This window comes from Paramisgurnus dabryanus, chromosome 1 (assembly GCF_030506205.2).
Source record: "Paramisgurnus dabryanus chromosome 1, PD_genome_1.1, whole genome shotgun sequence".
Lineage (NCBI taxonomy): Eukaryota > Metazoa > Chordata > Actinopteri > Cypriniformes > Cobitidae > Paramisgurnus > Paramisgurnus dabryanus.
The window spans coordinates 20,759,595-20,775,950 of record NC_133337.1 but is presented as its reverse complement, the minus strand read 5'-3'; the positions used below and the strand labels follow the sequence as shown (position 1 = coordinate 20,775,950).

General features: G+C 40.0%; 1 protein-coding gene and 1 long non-coding RNA gene across 15 annotated transcripts in view; both read left to right on the top strand.

Annotated features, from left to right (window-relative positions):
- Positions 1-16,356, top strand: part of magi2a (membrane associated guanylate kinase, WW and PDZ domain containing 2a) — a 267,335-nt gene that overhangs the window by 156,926 nt on the left and 94,053 nt on the right. The window lies entirely within an intron of this gene.
- Positions 788-3,505, top strand: LOC135749967 (uncharacterized). Its single transcript, XR_010532540.2, has 3 exons — positions 788-1,937; positions 2,080-2,202; positions 2,548-3,505. It is a non-coding gene; the product is annotated as an uncharacterized lncRNA (long non-coding RNA).

Genomic DNA, 16,356 nt, shown 5'->3' with positions numbered 1-16,356 from the left:
CTCTCGTCTATAATATGGAAATCACATAGTAGGAAATATATAATGTGATACTGCAAAGTTACCCTGATAATTTTTATTTATGATAGATGTGGAGATAAATAAATCTTTGCAAATCTGCTGATTTGATCCATTCATATTCTGACCACCAGGCTAGAGATTTTAAACATCCTTAATCCACACTTACTAGTCTATCAAATAGTCTATCCGCTTGAAGGATCTGAGCGCATACGTTCTGCAATAAACAGGCATTCGGCTGCTTTTTACATCAAAGGCCGACGTGCCATTTGGGGAGGTGCCACTAACTGATCCCCCTATATTTTTAAAAATCCTAGACATGGTTGGACCTGCCGAATGGGTGGAGCACTTTCATATACTGTGTTGAGCTGAGAGGCTGCACAGTTTGACCAGTGGGAAGCGGCTACACATCAGGCCACCACACTGTTAGACATTTCTGTAATTTTTACAGTTATTTACTGTATATCACCCAGTATAATACTGTAAACTATTTATACAGTACATGACTGTAATTCGCGTTGCATTTTGGGAATTTTCTGTGACATCATACATCATATACAGTAATTTACTGTATTTTTGAAAATTGCTGTATGCTACTGTATATTTTCTAACAGTCTTTTGGCGGTATTCTCCTTATTCACACAAATCCTTATTTTATTTTTCTCAAAATCATCATTTTTGACAATTGTATACACACAGGTGTTGACTTATTTTAGCTAAGGAACCATGTAGCAGCTCAGGTGTTCAGAGGACCGATTTCAGGTGTGCACATAAACTGAAGAGTTTTCAAACAAGACTTATGGACTTTCCCTGGGACAGCGGCGCTTTTCAGTTGAAGATACACGAGAGGAGAGAATGAAAAAAGACCAGCAAGGTAAAATAATCTATATAAGTTATTTATTATCAGACCCGCGGTTGTTGTTTACCCGAACGGGACATTTTAAAACCGTTAACCGGACGCGTTGCTTAACGTATAACGGTAATATTAGTTGACCAAAGTCAGTATAAACCTTATTAATAAATCATACTATGTGTATGCAAGCCTACGAGCACGCGCGGTGCGTTAAATTACACGCTAGTGTTTTCCTTTTATAAAACTATTATGAGAAATGCTTAACGTAGCCTAATGTATACGTCAATGATATGAAAAGATCAGATTTAGTATATAACGTTACCACAGAGAATAATTTATTAATATAAAAGCATATTTAAAAAAGTGTAAGTTACCACGTTGTGTTTATATTCTCATCCGCTTGGCTTTACCTGTTACATAAATGATGCGTTATTAATAAGGTGTATAACTAAATTTTATCTTTCAAATTCGATAAACTACGTTAAGCATTTTAGAAAGTCCCATGTGAACATAATAAGAGTTTCCTTAACATTTAGTTTTACAAACGACTTCAACGTATGAGCGTATGTTATGTGTGTGTTGTGGCCAATCGGAAAAACATTATATTTTCAATGTGAATATGTTTAAACATAAAGGCTGAAACCTAATTTGCATAAAATAAAGTTTTAAAATGTGTTTTTGTTTTGTATTAAATTGCTTTTGAGGCCAAGGTAGCTGTACAGTAAATATTCAGCCTCCATCAGAGAACCATGTCCCACTGTCATAATACACAGACCTGTGGCAATGTGTAGTGATTTGAGTAGTGTACATCTACTCTGGTTATTATTTCAAAACAGTATTTACTGAAAAATATGAGTGTTTAGCATCATGTATTAAATGTGTTAAATATGTCCTTTTTTCCCTGCATTTATTCTGCTGTCTAAAATTCTTTGGGAGGATAAATTAAGGAGGATGTAACAAAATACACTGAAAGAACTGGAATGAGAGACAAGTGAGGATGAAGAGGACAACAGAATATCCATCCTTTCTTCACCACCTCACAGAGTTTGAGTGAAACAACTTGTATTAGGTGAGACACTTCTCAATAAGATACAGTATGTGCTGCATATATGGGTTAGTTAGGTCTCCCTAATTAACTAGCAGCTGTAACAAACAGTACTGTAAAAATCTGTGGTTCAAAATAATTATGACCATCTTTCTTTTGCTTTCAGGACTCACAGGATTATTTTATAACAAGACTGATTATTTTATACCAGAAGTATGGTATTTTTTTGAAGCTACTGTATTATTTCTTATGACAATGCATTTTGATGTGCATTCAGAACTGTAAGTTGGTAAGTACATTTACTCTATTTACTGTAAGTAAAGGCTAAAGAGTATATCTCTAGTTCTAATTTCTAGTTTTAAGTTCTAACAACGTTCCCAATAATGTTAAGCCAACATAAAAGTGTCCAGTTTTTAAATTGTTTAGGAATGTTTCTTGATTGTGCGAATGTTAGAGGAATGTTACATTTTATTTTCATACAATGTCATGTTTAAATGTACTCACAATGTTTAAAACACATGTTTAGTATATTTTATGAATGTTTATATGCAATATTTTAACAGAACATTTAAGAAATTATGTTTTACAACAGTTTGTAAATAATAGAATGTAATGTTTTTTTTATCATTACAAGCAAAAACATTCATAACGTTATTGGGAACTTTGGAAACTTTCAAGGAACATTCTTAGAACCTTTCTCTGTGGTTGAGCATTGTGTTAGCATCATAAAATGCAATGGGTTCGAACAAGGTAATGCACATGCTGATAAAAAATTTATACTTTGCATTGCACTGTATGTTATTTGCCTTTTTCTGTAAATGTGAAGATAAATGTAAAGACAGACAGTCATTGTTTAATTTTAAACCAGTTCTATTTTAAGATAACTTAACTAGACTAAATAAAAGGGTCACAAAAATTTTAATTTTGCTATTATGATGCTGATTTTGTGGTGTTTTGGGTTTTCTGGTTACAGTGGTAGCGGATCATGATCACCTCTCTAGCTTCAAAAGTAGGATGCAAAATGTATAACACCAAATCATTATAGCATAACTCCTTTAACTTGACATGATTTAAAATCGTCTAAAGGCAGACATGATTGCGTGTGAAGTCCTATGCCAAAGACTCTCCAAATACTGCATCTACACATTCTTCCTGATGTGTATATTTTGTTGGTATATCCTGGTTGTTGCAGACCTGACAGTAAACTTGACTGTGAGCATCCTATCCATCAGGTATAGCTGTTTACTTGCATTACTCATTTAGAGAAATGACAGGTCAAAATTTATTATATGGATTATATTTTCATCACCCCCTTTTGTATGTCTTTGGGACACTTGAAATATATAGCACGTATAATGTGGAGCCATTTTATAATGCGGTCACAGACTACTCCCATTGTAACTGGAAAACCAAAGAAAATCATTGTTTAAATTATAAAATTATAATTTTTGGATTAATTTAACCTGTAATCAGTGTTATATATGTATGTTTATAATTTGTGTTATTTTAAATGTATTACTGCAAATGATTTGAAATGTGTATGTTTTAAATGGAAATTCACACAACTTCTTAAAGTATTTGTATTGTTTTAAATAAAGGCTTCAATATTTGAAATTGTCTCTTTGAATTAAATGTTAGCAGTATCTGTAGGTTAAAATGTAAAAATTTATTTTATCTAAAAATTATAGCTAATTTAAATATAATAAAAATGAATGTATATAAAATAAAAAAAATAGTAGTATAGTATAAAGTAGTATACTGTAAACCTGGGTTTTTTACGGTAGCACACTGTATTACATATTTACAGTAGCATTTAAATACTGTAAAATGGAAATACAGTTTAGAACTGTAAATCTTATTTACAGTAACCTACTGGCAACAGTGTTGCCAGTAGGTTACTGTAAAAATCCTTGAAAATGTCTAACAGTGCAGACAGGGTTGCTATATAACTCGCAATGTATAACTACTATTAGACCAGCCCTCGCGGCCTCAAACCACTACCGGCCCACCGGGAAAAGTCCAGATTCTCCCGATTGCCACTCCGCCCTTCCCTGTATGAATGTCTTTGTTTTGATGAACCCTAAGGAAAATATTTTGAGGAATGTTTGCAACCAAACCGATCATGACCCCCATTCACTTCCATAGTAGGAACAAAAAATACTATGGAAGTGAATAGGTCTCATAAACCTTTGGTTACAAACATTTCTCAAAATATCTTCTTACGTGTTCATTAAAACAAAGATATTATGACAGAATTTTCATTTTTTTGGTGAACTAACTTTAATTGTACATTGAAAATTGAAAATTCTGTTATTATTTGCTCACCCTCATACTGGTTTTATTTTCATGAGGTTGAATAAATTATATTTTCATTTTTTGGTGAACTGTCGCTTGTTGAAGAGATTTGTCCTTTAAATTGACTTTTTCTCGGTGTACATAAAAAAATTAAATGACCTAACAAATACCGTATGCTTACAAAAGAGGAACCCAATCATTGGGACCATGAATATAGATTACACCAAAATATAAAGAAATTGAAGGTGAACTTTTGTTCTGCTATGCAACCACCACAGAGTTTTGTTTTCAGGCAAGCAAAACTCACGTTTACTTCAGAAAAGGTTTATTTTTAGCAATGTTCCCCTCAAGAAGGTGTCTGTGAAATTACCTCGAGCTGAGAGATGAATGCGTTGTTAAATTAATCATGCCAGCATGGAGTTTGGATGCTGTTAAACCTGCTGTAAAAGTTTGTACAGCATTACAGCTCAATCTTGAATCCAACACCATAATCAACTCTGCCCGTCCATCGGGGCTGCTTGTTAGCACACCCTTGCGCTTGAGCGTATGCGTGAGACGGCGTATTGCACGTGTCAGCTGATTCAAAGGCTCGTCAAGCAGCATTGTAAAAACACTCCTCATCTTTTCAGATTTGTGAGTGTTTGCATGCATATGCATTTCTTAACTCGGCTAGCCTCTTTTGTTTCAGAGCTGAAGGAAAGCTATGGACTGAATCAAAGTCGTCTGCTGTTGCCTTTAATACAGTCACGCTCATGTTCCTAGACTGTTTGTTTCTCACAAATATTTACCGCAGTACAGTTTCAGTAGATATTTCGAAAGTCTTCTTTCCTGTTTACCTGTCATGTCGCCGTCCCACTGCGTTTCTCTGATGGTGAGAATTCCCGGGTTGGCAATCGAATGAATAAGCACAACTAACGTGTGTCAGAGTGCCTGTCGCTCCTGTTTCAGTGCATTTCATCATTCCTTAAGCCGTCACTGTCAACGAGCAGTCAAAAAAACATGCATTTGCTGGGAACAGGTGGAAATGTGATTAAAACAGAAAACAGATGAATGGATTGATTTTGCTTGATCAGTTGACAGCTGTGTCAATATAATATTTTTTGTGATATTGTACAAAATAACTAAATTAATAAACAAAAAGTACATGCAGTAGCGGCTCACAACAGCATGGTTTCTACAGAGATAGTTTATTTATGCAAGTTGCATGACTTTTTGCACCGTTCTGCATTTTTAGATCCACGGAAAGTCTCATTTGCTGTAGCTCTAACAATTCATATTGGATTTGAAATGGAATATTCTAGTTCATTAATGTTCCCTCATGACAGCTTTTCTCTGCAGATGTTGCTTTCGGTTTTGTGTTCACGCTTTCTTAGTAATTTGTATAGTCGGTGTCAAATGGGTGTTTATTCTTCATAAACGCTCATATGCACATAATTCTGTTTGTATGAAGTTTGTTTGGTTTTAGAAAAAAATATTCAAATCTCTGTCTCCCTCTTTAAAACTGGAATGCAAACATCAATGGCTAAACATGTCAATGGCCATTGTTCGGGTTGTGCATGCAGACCCTTTTCACTTTTTCCAGGTTTGGAATAAAGAATAGTAGGGTGTAGAGGTATATGGGAGTGTTTTTTCGTTTCCATTTGATCCTAAATTTAAAGGATAAATCCAGTTTTGCACTCCTCTGACAGTATTGCACTCCTCTGAAGGTCAAATCTTAGCAATTGCATTTTTTGTACTCACACAAAGGTCTTCTGAGGGTAATCCGTGCGGTGTTGTTGTAGAAATATCCATATTTAAAACTTTATTAACGAAAATAAATACCTTCCGGTAGCGCCGCCATCTTAGTTGCGTCCGCATTCAGGAGAGAGCTTACGCAGCCTACGGAGGCTACTCTGCTGCTGCTCTGTGCCCCCGCCCACCGAATTTGTCATACGTCACTAAGAAAAGTGCGTACACTACGCTAATACTCTCTCCTGAATACAGAGAAGTCTAAGATGGCGGCGCTAACGGAAGGTATTTATTTTCGTTAATAAAGTTTTAAATATGGATATTTCTACAACAACACTGCACGGATTACCCTCAGAAGACCTTTGTTTATCATCCTGGAGCCGTTTGGATTTAATTTGTGAAGGATGGACGCACTTTTTTTGGACTTGAAGGTCGTGGACTATGGGTGGACCCCGTAACATTACATTTAATCAACTGAAAGATCTAAAACATTTTCTAAAATTTCCGAAAATGTGTTTGTCTGAAAAACGATGGACATATGCAACTCGGACAGCTTGGGGGTGAGTAAATCATGGGTTTAATATCATTTTTGGCCGAACTATCCCTTTAACACATTGTGTGGTGATATAATAAGAACAAAAAAGGCGCGTTTGAGTTCATGGTCATAGATGTTTACTTAATGAAGTGTATTTAACTAAATTTGGGAGGAGCATGGTCATGCAATCCAACCAATCAGCGTGAAGAGGTCTCTATACAGTATATTGCCATCCCTCACCTCTGTCCCGTGAGCAGTTTTTTGCAGCATCCCTTCTCCACCCCATTGCCTCACTTTCTGTTGGCACATCTATCCCAGTTAAAGAGAGGGAGTACTCTGGGTTAGTGCTCGAAGCCCTCCTGTTGGACAGCACGCCAAATATGTTTTATCTCATTTTCCTATTGATTACATTTTAATGCGAACTCGTGAATTGGGATAATATCAAATACCAGGCGGCTGCGTTTAAGTCTGTTTCATTTTTTGAGAGCATCCAAAAACAAATGGCCACTTTTAAAACATCTGTGAAAAATTTTACTAATTAAATACCTGTTGCTTATCTGAGAATTCCATTTCGGAAGAATACAGGATGGACGCACTTTTTTTGGACTTGAAGGTCGTGGACTATGGGTGGACCCCGTAACATTACATTTTTATCCAACATTTTTATCCAATTTTCATTGGATAAAAATGTATTTATGGCATCAACCATCTGGGAATAATTTTTAAATTTTACCCATCTGGCATTTAGAAGAAAAAGAGATTTTATTGCTGGATTTCACCAGATGGCTGTTTAACCGGTCGCTAGTAAGCATTATTTTACTGCTACAATATTTGCAGGCTTGTGCAGAAGGCAATAGCTTTTAAAACTCAGATCCCAAATGGGTTTTGATTGTTGTCAACTTTAAATTTGGCAACAGAATAATTTTCACGCTTCTAAAACAGGAATTCAGGACGGTAAAGAGTAAGTTATATACATAATATACTGTACTTTGCTGCAATGCATATTTTATAAGTGAAATATTTGTTTGTTTATTCTTAACGCCATTCCAGCATCTATGGCTATACACTCTAAATTCTGCTGGGTTATTTTTAACCCTAATGTACATATGGACAGAACACATGTTGGGTTAATAAAAAACCTGGGTGTTTAATGCAATCATGGTTGGGGTAACAATAACCCAGCCCAGGTTTATTTCTGTCGTATATCAACCCAGCATTAGGTTAAAAATAACACAGCAGAATTTAGAGTGTATTCATGGTGAGAAATTGTTAATACATACACAAGTTGATCCATAGACATGTTGGAGAGGGGCAATCTGGCATCTCCAAATTACCTAACCTGCATGTTTTTGGCCTGTGGGAGGAAACCGGAGTACCCAAAGTAAACCCACGCTGACACAGGAAAAACATGCAGACTCCACACAGAAAGACTTCTTGCTGTGCAACAGTGCTACCCACTGAGCCACTGTGCTGCCAGATTAGTGAAGTAAATGCGTTTTTAATTAATGAAAGTGAAGGAAGAGTAAAAGCTATTTTCATTTTTGTCATTGTAAAAGTGTTAAGCAGGACACTCATAGAGAGACAGTGCCTTCATTCATACTTCGCTCAATGCAGAGGAGTTTCTAAGGTTTAAACTGTTTTCAAACTTTTGCCACATCTGTCAGTGGTAGGGGTATTAAAAAGATTTGTCAGCCTTAAGTACTTATTACCAGGAATGAATATACATTTCACATTATTTTTACATTTTGTCCATGTGACACTAGAGATATTTTTAGTTATAGAATGATATATTCCAGTGGCCAAATTATGGGGAGATATTTTTTATTTACATAAAATAAATCTATTCAGTGTGCCAATAAATATTTATGTTCTTTAAATTTGTTGTTTTCTAAAAAAATAAAGACATATCTGACATAAAATGAGTTCCCTTTCAATACGGTTCACTTCGCATTGCGTCAGTTAGCTGACGCTATGGGGGAAACTCCTGTTTACTCCGTGACTGAAGCCTATTGGTTAACGTCTGTACAAAGTACAGACCAATGACGTTTGAACCCGCGCGCGGGATGCACACGTCCTTATATAAGCGCGGTTCAATCGCCAGGAGCTCATTATTTTCTCCTTCAGCGCGAACCTCTCGCTGCTCCGAAGAAAAAGAAGAAGCCTTACCTCGCCATTGACAAAAGCCCTGCAGCGGAGTCCAGGCCTAGCGTCTTTCCCTGCCGTTTTCCGGCTGAGAACCGAAGATAGCAGAGACCAGGTCTAGCGTCTTCCCCTGCCGCTTTCCGGCCAAGAACCGAAGACAGCCTTCGCTTGCCGTGGTACGAGCCCTGTGCAGCGGACATATGCCTGACGAGGTCTCCCCTGCCGCTGCCCGGTAAGATCAGTATTTTTAATATAAAGCTAAAAGAGCAGGCGCTGTTGTAATAGCGTCCAGCACAGCGGCTCGGTGAGCCTCTCTGCTATGAATTTCCTCCGAGCGCGTTACCGGTCTGGCACCTCCCACGCCGGGACCGCGCTTATATGCTTTGGTTGTCTTATCCATGTTTTGTGCTCCCCCTGCTGTTCCTCTCTCACCGGGATGAACACACGGCGAGCCATGAGACTAGATGGATGCATAGACAAGCACACACGGACTAACCCCCCCTGTGTTCTGTCACACCGCAACCGTTCATGCTTACAGAGTCCCTTCGCTCCTCTCACATTCAGTGGCGAGATCTCTGGCACATATATTAATCCCCCGAGTGCATCGGGTGATACCGTTCATACGACGCATGGCTGTTCTGTCTGTGTTGCTGCTCCCCTATGCCGTTCCTCTCTTGTTGAGATGAACAAGCGGGGAACCGTAGAACTGTATAGATGCATACGACAAGCAAACACGGGCGGTCTGCCCCTGTTCTCTGTCATAGCACAGCCACTCGTGCTCCACGCTCGCGGAGTCCCTCGCTCCTTTCCCCACAGTGGTGAGGTCTCTTAACGGCTTAGCTAGCACGCGGTATTACGGCTCGCTGCCTCTAAATGCAGCTGTCTAGTGTTCAACGATTACAGAGCTTCATGCCCCTCCCCTCCTGGAGCGGCGCGATCTCATTTGTCTGCTCGATAGGGCGGATTCGCTGCTATTGGAGCACCATGAACACTCATTATAACAGAGCTTCATGCCCCTCCCCTCCTGGAGCGGCACGATCTCATTCGTCTGCTCGATAAGGCGGACACGCCTCTATTGGAGCGCTAAAACACTTATTATAGAGCTTTACTGGCCTGAGCCTATCTCACTTCGGATAGCTCACTATTCGTCTGCCCGGTCATTTCTCTCTGGTCTAGACGGAATCAGAGGCAGAACGAATTTGTTTATAATATACTGAGGCCCGAATACCTCCCTTTATTCAGTCCCGTCCTATATCAGTGCGCTGAATATTGGTACATTCTTACATACCCGGTTTTTCTGCCCTTTTAATAAACGGCAAAACCGCGGGCCTCACGGCAGACTTCCTCTCTGCGATGGGTTCAGTCTGACATTAAACCACCTAGACATACTGCTCTGCTCCGTGAGCCGTTCGGTCACCGTCACTACTGAGGCTTGTGCACCTGAACGGCTGAGCTCTGGTCTCCGCAGCACAGCTGCATCAACAGAGAACGAAACTGTCTGGGAGAAAAGGGGTTAAGTCGCGCCTCGGCTGGACTGCCCTGAAATGTTTTCTGTGTGCTGTTTATCCAAACATACTGTGTAATACTGTCGGTTATGCGACCTCACTATAGTGGCGAACGATATTTAATTCCTCTAAAAAGAGTAATTTTTTCGTGCCTACTGTGTATTGACACCCATGGTTGTACGGTGTCTCTAAACACTTTATCGCCTAACTGACAAGCAATCAGCAATACGCACACACGGCCCACTGTCCATAATTCTATCGACGCTTGCCGAAAAAACCCCGGTTTGGCCATATACTGTGTATTGTCACCCCACGACTGTACGGTGTCTCTAACACCTTTCTGCCAAATTCGCTCGCAGCCCACCTCAGTTTCTCCGCTACGATGCTGATGGCGCAAACGAGCACGGTCTTACGGCTGTAATTCTCTTTTCCTAGAGAGACGACAGCCTCAGACTTTTGCATGGCTCCAAGCGTTTGAATCGCGCCCTCTCCGGACGGCCACTCAAAGGCTTACAGCCAAGCGGTTTATGACGTTTTTCGGCCATATAGCTGATTTATATTAGCGGATCCAAAGACGCTCACACCTCCGCTCCAATACTCAGAGATATTAAGGGTAATATCAACCTCAAGTGAGCTTGCTACCCGCCACAATAAGTTTCAAAGCTCAAAGCACGCGCACAGTCAGACGCGCGCGGCATCTCGTTTAAGACGGGCACACGTACCCCTCTAACGAGCCTCAGAAAGCTGAATATCGTGGCATTCTGTTCATAAGTCCACTTCAGTTTGACTAAGCAAAGGTCCCGCCCCGAGCTGACGGCCGGGAAGCTTGCTTAAGTTACACACGGCTGCATGAAGTGCTGTCATTACGAGCTAGCCCAGCATCTGCTGTGGGTTGAACACGCTTTACGACGGCAATCAGCCTTCGGCGCGTGGAACGCCGTTTGTCTCAGAGTGATACGCATCTCATGCTTAAACTACCAAGATTCAAAATATTAACCCATTACGATGGGCGTGCGGAGATGGCATCCGTGGGACACGACCTACATTACGTGCCTTATGACACATTGACACAAGCTGCTAGGACCCCTTTCACGAGGCGTCCTTATGCAAAGTCTGATCCATTCTGTCTAGTGACATTGAAAGTCTAAACCCCCCGCGAATCGTGGGTGGAACACTTTTCTCCTCACTACAGAGGCACGGCGGCTCTCTCCCCTACCTATATCTATGTGGCCGTGAAAACAGCGAACCACGCTTTTACGACCGACCATTCATTTAATTCACAAGCCTGTCATTTCTCAGATGCGGACGGTGCCCGAGGCACAGCGCTCTGGAACTGTCCAAGGTCCTGTATGACAGATACGTCTGACGTACATCAGACGATCAGCTGTTCATCTGCGTCACAGATCACTCACTAGAGCACCTGTCAATACAGGTTATTTATGGATCGTTGACGTTATTATGCTCACTTGTCTTAGAGCATGGGCATGGTCTTAGAGGTTTCTCATTTGACAATTGTGACACGGCCGGCTGGTCCCCGCCGTCCACGTTGTCAGTTTACAGCTTCGACATCCCTGCTTCGCGCACTACTGAGGTTTGTTGCATTAAAGGTGCACCCATTGGCTCACCTGTATGCACGATATGGTTTTTAATTATATGCGTCCACCGTGCGCTTAGAGAAGCTCACATGTACACGCTATAACATTTTGGTATACAATAAGATGCGCTTGGGAAAGCTCACCTGTATACACAGCTGTGTTATGCTTTGTGACACATACATTGTTGTTCATCTGTGTACGTTCAAGGTGCGTTGGGTGCCCACCGTTACGTTCATCAATCATATCTGTACACATTCACGGCGCGTTGTGTGCACTGATTTATCTATACGCATTCACGGTGCACTGAAGAGTTCACCCGTGTGCGCACAATTTATTATCAGAACACATGACGGCGCGCTCGAGAATCTTGCCGGCCTGTGCATTATAACACTCTGATTCATCTATATGCATTCACGATGTATTCAAGTGTTCACCTGTGCCCGTGCAATTTATAGTCAATACACATTTACGGCGCGCTTGGAAAGCTCACCGATCTGTGCACTATAATACTACCTATATGCATCCCGATGCGCTCGAGGGTGCACCTGGGTTCACACTATTGTGGTATCTGTATAATCCCACGCTACGAACCGTTCTGCCGCATATTATAGTCAGATCGGCCATTCGTGAGCTTCGCAGATCACTCACTACACGTATGTCTGTTGCTAACAGTGGTTATTTAGATGGATCGTTGAAACAATCACACTGGCTCACGCCCCTCTATGAGCTATGTCCTATATAGAGCCCACTCTGTGCGAGTTTGGCTTCTTCATGAACTTGGTCTACAGGGGTATCTATATTTGATATCTGCTACGCGGCCGGCTGGTCTTCGCTGTCTACGTTGTCAGATTGTACAGCTTAGACGTCCCTGCCCTACGAGCGCATCGGCTCAATCATGCACGCTCATGCGTTTTATGTGTACACCACGGTGCGCTCAGCGAGCTCACCAACGTGACTCTGAATTTACTTATCTCGCACAGCCGCGGCGCGCTCGGTACCTCGCCGTCTTGTGCTATGTTATGTGCCCCCGGTGCGTTTAAAACCCCACCGTGTGCACGTCAACAATTTATATGGTGCTTACACATTTGCTTTAAAGCTGTGAATATGCCGGGTATAGGGCCACACGCAGTGTCTCTCCGGTAAGGCACTTCAGTATGTTGTGTATGCACGGCGTGATGGGATTACGTTCCCCCATAGCGTCAGCTAACTGACGCAATGCGAAGTGAACCGTATTGAAAGGGAACGCTTAGGTTACTCACGTAACCCCGGTTCCCTGAAATAATGGGAACGAAGCATTGCGTCTCTTGCCGTTCTACAAACGTCTACGCAGCGAGTGTTATTCGGCTGCGCGCTTCAGTCAAATAATAATGAGCTCCTGATGATTGAACCGCACTTATATAAGGACATGTGCATCCCGCGCGCGGGTTCAAACGTCATTGGTCTGTACTTTGTACAGACGTTAACCAATAGGCTTCAGTCACGGAGTAAACAGGAGTTTCCCCCATAGCGTCAGCTAACTGACGCAACGCTTCGTTCCCGTTATTTCAGGGAACCGGGGTTACGTGAGTAATCTAAGCGTTATCATTACTCACTTTGTAATATGACGTTACTTAAGGGATAATGTATAGGCAGCAGGTTGTTATCGCAGGAATAAGCCCCGACAGTGTTTGCGATAACAACTGTCTGCCTGTACGTTATCTCACATCTTACATGACTACTAATCTCATAAGTAAGGCAAGTAACATTAAATATTCATTTGAAATATTTTACTAGCTCATTTATTAAAAATGCAAACATTTTGTGAGGAAAACATGGTTACTTTTAGTTAAGATAAGACAAGGCGTTCAAATGTCACAATCACACTATTTGGTTCAATAATTTTTAAATATGATGTCATATATTTTAAGAAAAGACATATTTATATTTATCATGTTATCTTGGAATAACATACCTTGGAATGTTGTGACTGACCAATCAAAATTAAGCATTTTAGACTGCCGTGTAATAAGTTGTGTTAACACTCTTTGCAGCAAGGTCTAAGACAAATGTTTAGTTTAACCAATTTTCCACCTGTCTCTCATTTACTGTAGTTACATTTGTGTTATATTGGTCAACCACGTGGCTTTCTCAATATCGGCATTGGCATCCAATTAAATAGTAGGTTCATTAGGCAACTTCTTCATGATATCCATTTTCGAACCCAGTCTCACGGATTTGCAAATTCCAATTTGGCGTGCATATGATACGCCAGTCCTTCCCATTCATTTAAACGGCACATCTTTTTTGACGTTTTATTAATTGTTTTCTATATTTTTTTGCTATTTTTTTTTACAATTTTCGCTTGGGTTTAGGGTTAGAACAACTTTATGTTATATAAAAATGACATCCTAACCCAAACCCCAATTCTCACCCCAACTCCAGGCATCCAAGGCTTAAATATAGACAAAAACCTGTATATTTAATAGCCTCCTTAAGACAATCTCAAATCTAACCCTAAACCCAAGCGAAAATGGTTTAAAAAACTGAAATAAATTGAAAAACCAATAAATAAAACGACAAAAAAGATACGCCGTTTAAGTGAATGGGAAGGACTGGCGTATCATATGCACGTCATTTTCACATAGAGATTTACAGTATGTCTGCAATAAGAGATGTCACTACAAGAATGCATATCGTTATCTTATATGTGCCAAATCTTTAATGCAAAAGAAGCAGACACAGCAATATCTAGTTTGTCTTTAAAAAAAAAAGAAGAAAAAAATCACAAGAATAAGAGTACTAACAAAACTTTAACAACAGGAAAATTGTCAATTTTGATTTTTTTTAAGTGTCTTTTGTAACACTTGTTTTTTGTTCGGTTTTCAACAGCCAGTAATTTACTTCGAAAAACTATGACCGTTAACCTATAACAACAAACCTGAAAACTGTTTTTAGATTGTGTTCCACAAGTAGAGAACAATTAATTTAAACCCTGCCGTTCCTAAAACAGTTAGACCAGCTGGGTAGCAACTCTATTTGATTTGTTTGCTGGGAGGCAATATTTAACTCACAAGCGTTAATTTTGGACCTTGTCTGTTAGTATTGATTCACTTAACATCTAAAGCTGCAAATACTATTCTTTCTCTCTCCCAACTTACCGGTGCATCCCTTGTTGCAGTAAAGGTCAAAGCTTTTAACAAACAGAACCTGTTGCCTGTTTTTACTGCAAAGAAACAAATAGCAACGTAATGCTAATATTACGCAAATATGGAAGAAAGCAATTAGCTTGAGCTTACAAAATTGTCAAGGGAGTTTGCAGTGGATTACTTCACTCATTTGGAGGCATGTAAATGGACTGAAATGTGTTACTGTTGTTTACATTTTGGATTTGAACAAATTGTTCACTCTGTGTTGAAGTTGAACTTTTTGGAAGGCGTGTGTCCCATTACAGTACGTCTGGCGTAAAAGTAACACAAAATCAAACCAACAGTAAAATATGGTGGAGGTAGTGTGATGGTCTGGGGCTGTTTTGCTACTTCAGGACCTGGAAGACTTGGTGTGATAAATGGAAACATGAATTCTGCTGTCTACAAAAATCCTGAAGGACAATGTCCAGCCAACTGTTCGTGACCTCAAGCGAAAGCGAGCTTGGGTTCAGCGAGCAGGACAATGATCCAAAACACACCAGCAAGTCCACCTCTGAATGGCTGAAATAAAACAAAAGGAAGACTTTGACCTGGCCTATAGTCAAACTCCTCACCTGAATCCTACCTTAAACCTTAAAAAGGCAGTTCATGCTTGAAACCCTCCAATGTGGCTGAATTACAACAATTCTGCAAAGATTAGTGGACCAAAAATCCTCCACAGTGCTGTTACAGACAGCAAGTTATTGCAAACGCTTGATTGCAGTTGTTACTGTTAAGGGTGGCCCAACCAGTTATTAGGTTTAGGGGCAAACACTATTTCACACAGGGCCATCTAGTTTTGAATTTTGTTTTCCATTAAAGGATTAGTCCATTTTCTTAAAAAAATCCAGATAATTTACTCACCACCATGTCATCCAAAATGTGGATGTCTTTGTTCAGTCAAGAAATTATGTTTTTTGAGGAAAACATTGCAGGATTTTTCTCATTTTAATGGACTTTAATAGAGCCCAACACTTCATACCTTAACTCAACACTTAACAGTTTTTTTCAACGGAGTTTCAAAGGACTCTAAACGATCCCAAACGAGGCATAAGGGTCTTATCTAGCGAAACGATTATCATTTTTGACAAGAAAAATTAAAAATATGCACTCTTAAACCAGAACTTCTCGTCTATCTCCGGTCCTGAAAAGCACCAGCGTGACCTCACGTAAATGCGTAGTGACGTAGAGCGGTCACGTGTTACATATATGAAACGCACATTTGCAGACCATTGTAAACAATAGACTGACACAAAGACATTAATTATTATAATTCCACATACAACAACGTCGGAACGGTCCTCTTTCAACACACTTGTAAACACTGGGGCGTAGTTTCGCGTTCGTCCTCTGTGACCTTTTGACGTCATGACGTATTGCATGAGGTCGCGCTGGCGCATCACAGGACCGAAGATAGACGAGAAGTTGAAGTTTAAAAGTGCATATATTTTATTTTTCTTGTCAAAAATGACAATCGTT